Source organism: Myotis davidii, unplaced genomic scaffold, assembly GCF_000327345.1.
Source record: "Myotis davidii unplaced genomic scaffold, ASM32734v1 scaffold826, whole genome shotgun sequence".
Taxonomy (NCBI): Eukaryota; Metazoa; Chordata; class Mammalia; order Chiroptera; family Vespertilionidae; genus Myotis; species Myotis davidii.
This window is the reverse complement of record NW_006297142.1, coordinates 794,097-799,136: the sequence shown is the minus strand read 5'-3', so window position 1 is coordinate 799,136 and position 5,040 is coordinate 794,097.

The following is a 5,040-nucleotide window of genomic DNA, read 5'->3' as shown; positions in this document are numbered from 1 at the left end:
GTCAGTGTTGGAGTGACATCTCCGGGGCACCTGCTATGACAGACCCTGCTGCAGAGGTGAGCTCTTCAGTCAGAAGTGAGACATAAATGTGCGGTTAGAATTATATTTGACCGGTACTCAGGCTCAACCAAGACCTAAGATACACTCAAACTAATATTCTCTATTTGAGGACTTGTCGTACTTAATAAAAGTAATAACATTCAGTGAGAGCTATTGTTATGCTCAGTGATTCACTGAAAATAAAATTGATACAAGGACCTTTAGTGTATATGATCCTTGAATTTTTCATTCATTGTAAGGTAGTTGAAGAAATTAGCTCTACAGTATTTGGACACAAGAAACTTTCTACTTTACTTCTCACTGATTCTGTAAAACTGGCTTTGCCCCTCACTTCCAGGGCTGTTGAGACACTAGCCTCCAGGATGTTCTTGGAGGTGAATCTCTTCTTCCTTAAGGTCATGCCAATAACTAGAAGTTGGTTGGGAGGTACTTTCCCAGAACGAAATTCAGGACAGGCTCTGTTCCTAGAGGCATCTTGATGGCAGTGAGATGTGTGTTGATCTTGTTGTCCAGGCCAAGCAGGCGCCTCCCATGCCTTGAGCCAAGCCGGCTGTGGGGTTTCACAGGGGGTCCCCTTGTACAATGGGAAGAGACCTATGTTTGTTGTGAGACCTGAATTAGTTACAGCCCGTATGTCCTCAGAACACGGCTTGGCACAGAGTAAGTGCTATCTACACATCAGCTGCCAGCAATTAATTTATAAACCTAGAAGACTGTTCTATTAAACCCTGGTGGCCTATAAGGACCACTACAGACCATGGAACTTCCTGCTAAAGTCCATCCTCTAAGAGCTCCAGAGATAATCATGTTCAGATATGAGGGAAAAGGTCAAAGTTGAAATTAAACTCTATATTTTGATCCATTCTTACCTGATATTTTTCTGACTCCTTGAAAGAGTTTCATTGAGATGTAGTTTATGCAGATCTTCCCTTTGAACATAGTCTACATGACGTTGGTCTATTAACCTTCTCAATAGCCAGCTGCTGCCTGTGTTACCTACATCCAGGTTCAGTAAAACATGAGTGGCCAGTAATAGTACATCACTTACTCCCTGCGGACCACTGGTGACCACTTCTCTTTGTCTTCACAACAACAGCCCAGTGAGTAGAGTGATGATGAAAACAGTGTCCAAATGGGGGCACTTCTGATGGGAGAAGAGGTCACTAAAGGGGTGGATGCCAGGGCAGCAGCGTAGACCAGGGTCCTTCTGAGCAACTGACATGTGTGGTCTCCCTCCCATGAGGTGGGGCTACCATTTCTTCCAGCTGCACACAGTGGGACAACAGAGGTCAAGTCTCTTGACCAAGGGCACGCAGATAGTGGGGGAAGGGTGGCAGAGCCAGGTAGGGAGCCAGGTTTTCTGACATGAAGGACAGGTCTCCTTAGTGTGACTCTTATGGCCCTTCACGTTAATACTCAGGTGGCGTCCTGTGCCCTGGACGTGCCCAACTGTTCTGTGTGGGCTCCAGGTAGATGTCTGAGCAGGCCCCACAGTTTTCTCCTCGAGGCCTTGGCTCCAGGTGAAGTCTTCTCCTCTGTCCTTGCCTGAGTCCCTTTAGCTTGAAACTCTTTATTTATTGTCAATGCCACAGCACAGACAGCCCATTTCTTATTAAAGATGGTGGACTTGAATCTCTAGGGTTCCCTTTCCCAAGACCCCGTGGCTTCTGGGTACACCTTTCTCCTGGTGACCAGGACCTGACTCCATGGCCCTTTCCTCCATGTTGAGCCCCTGAGGTCATACCCTGTGCTTTTCTGGTTTTTGAGTGACAACAGTGATACAGTAGGTGTCTAATTAGGTGTGTAACTTCCTTAAGGAACAGGATGTGCTATTGTAGAAAGAATTCTCTGACTACATAACATGTTTACTTCTTCGGTCGATTTAGACAGAGAGTTGCATTTTAACTGGAAACTCTAATAAAGGCAAGGTTCCTACACAACACTAAACCCAGGCATCAGCCTGACATCCTGGTGCTAACACCGAGTTCTTTGTGTTTCCGCAGAGAACTGTGGCATCACCATAGGTAGGACCATGTCAGGAGAGCAAGAAGTTGGAGCTCTGACATCCAGGCCCTGGGCCACCTCTGTCCTCCTGTTCCCTAGCAGTAAACATTAGCTTGATCCCATCTAACCCGGATCCATCTAATGCCTGGGGACAGGGGCCCGGATTTGGAAGCTGATTCAGGATCAGGTGTTGCCTCCAGCCAGTTCTCCTTGGTTCCTTCATGAAAACCCTGAGCTTTACATAAGTTGATGTTTCCACAAATCCTGTAGTTAAATATTTAATCCCCACACACTTGTGATAGCCCGTAGGGCTCCTTTGATTTCTACACCATTATCTTTTCATTCTGTTGGTTATTTTCCCTGCAGCTCATGCCAGAATTTTCTGCAAACCATGGGCCTCCAGTGTGGGAACCCCTGGCCCTTAGAGACATGGCAAGGGGATTCTGAGAGATCTAAGAATACTTCTTTTCAATGCCAGAACCGCGACTCTTTCCTGGGGCTGATCTTCTCCCTCCTTGTGCCCACCCTCAAGGAGATTTGTCCGGGTCCAGAGATATCTTTGCGCCCTCACAGGTGGGTGGTGTGCTATTGGCATCCAATGGGTGAGACCAGGCTTGTTGCTCAATGGTACGCAGTGCTCAGGGCATCCACCCAGAAAAGAATTCTTCTACATCCACTGGCACTAGAGCCCTGGCTGAGACACCCAGTGATGGAGAAATGTCTGGAAGCCTTTGCCTTGAGGTGGTCTCACATTCAGTGGACAGTGAGTGGACCCTTAGTGTAGCCTTAGGCCGACGCCCGTGTGTTCTGTTCAGAGCTCAGCTTCAAGGTGGTGACTTCGCCTGGCTTGTCCTCACTCCTGGAGGGCCTCACGTGCTCCTGTCTGTCATCCTCATGGACTTTGTCCTTTATGATCCAACTCAGTCCTCACCTCCTCACAGAGCTTCTCTTCCTGGAGAATGCAAGCTCATAAGGCCTGGTCTCCCTTGAATGTCTATAGGCCTTTAATTTCTATGACAGAATCTCATGCTAGTGTTACACCTCATATCTCCCTTCTCTGCCCTGTCTTAGGTCTTGTCATTTCACATGTTAATTGATTCCGTAAGGAAATCGATTAATCCTTTCAAGAAAAGACATCACGTTTCTGCTAAGTTTGGTTCAGTGTAGAAGCCAAGTTTCCCGAAATGATTTGCAGCATTTTATCCTTTTTTTTTTTTTTGGTCAAATTTTGTCCCCAAGCATTGTTTGCTCTTTTTCTTCACTCCTGACATTCCTTTGCATTTCTGTCTTACAACTTCCTGTAATTTTATACGTTTTTATTTGGAAACTAGTGCCCCAGTGCACAGATTCCTGCACATTGAAAGGAAATTAATTGGAAGGTGAATGGTTCAGCTGGACTGGGCGAGACTGAAGCCAATCTCCCAAGGTCCCTACCTGGCTCAATGGAAATCTTTTGGGTGAGCGTTCCCTCTGGCAGATGGGGTCCCTCAGGCTGGCCTGCGGGGATGGGGCCGAGATTGGCTCTTTGATATCTCCCAAGGGTTCCAGATTGAGAGAGGGCAGTTCTCAGGTGATGCACCCTTGAATTTGTCTTCCTACTCTGGTTCTGGGGTACATACCCGAGATCCGCTGCTGCCAAGTCACCACAGCTCGGTAGCTCCTGTGTTGAGCATCTGCTTCCCGGTAGTCATTGCGTGTCATAGCTTCCGGGTAGAGTGTAAGATGGTCGGGCAATTGGACAGCTTGACGGGTGGATGGTCGCTTAGCCTTTTATATACATATATAATGGTATAGGAGCATTGTTCCATAAAGAAAATATTGAAAGACAACTTCCATGAGTACATTAGCACTGTGTCTTCTGCTGTGGAAATATTTGACTATTTGTGATGAATACAGATTCATCGTAAGCATCTGTTACATCCTGTGTTTACTGGATTCCATGCCTTGTTTTTGTTGCTTCATCTACCCCTTTTTCTAGAGCAGACTTTCTCCCCGCCTCTGAGAGTAAGAACATTGCAGATCACACTTTTGAAGATCTGCACTTTGAAATGTCTCTGTTTCTCTTTATGCTCAAATGGTAGTTAACTGCATGTAGAATTCTAGTCATATTCAATTATAGGTCAGAGCCTCAGAAGTTTCAGTATTACTTTGTGGCTTCCAGTCTTGTGTGGATTCTGTTTTATTCCCTATGCTTGCCTGTGACTTAGTGTTTCATTCTGAAAGGAACAACTTTCTTTAGGGCACTGGTCCAAAAAGTCACACAAAGATGTTTTGTTGTGGGGAATGAGTGAGCTATTCCATCTCATTATTTCCTTGGTGACTGTCTTTCCGCCTGGATCGCTCTCATATTGGAATCCTGTTAGTTGGAGCTCCTGAATGGAAGCTCCATGCTGTTCTTTTCGCTCACATTTCTGTTCTTTGAGGCCTTTGTTACATTATTCCGCTTTGTCTTCCAAACCCTTTATGATTTCCCAGCCATCATGTTTTGATTTTCCCAGAGCACCTTGTTTAACTTTGAATGTTTATTCCCATGAAGAGAACAGCGAGCACAGGCACCGAGCTTTCTGAAGACCCAGGAAAGGGTCCCTGGAGAGAGACCCTTTGAGACTAGTCTCAAAGAACACGTACTGATGAATAGCTTTCCTGTCTTCTGTCTCTCTCCTTGTTCATGCCCTCGATACGTCAGAAACGATGGCGGCACCCGGGAGAGAAGAGCAGAAGGCAGGAAGGGAGGCGAGGTGCTCACTGGGACAGGAGGGGAGGTTGTGATGCCCACACCGGCCAGAAGAGGCTGCTTTCCGAACGCAGACACTGAGTTCCTACTATAGGAATGGAGACTCAGTGAAAGTTTGCTTCAAGGAGAAACCAAAATGGCAGCACAGGTAAACACCAGAAATTGCTGCCTCGCACAACCACTTCAAAAATACAACTAAAAGACAAAACAGACATCATCCAAACCACAGGAAGGCTGGCTCA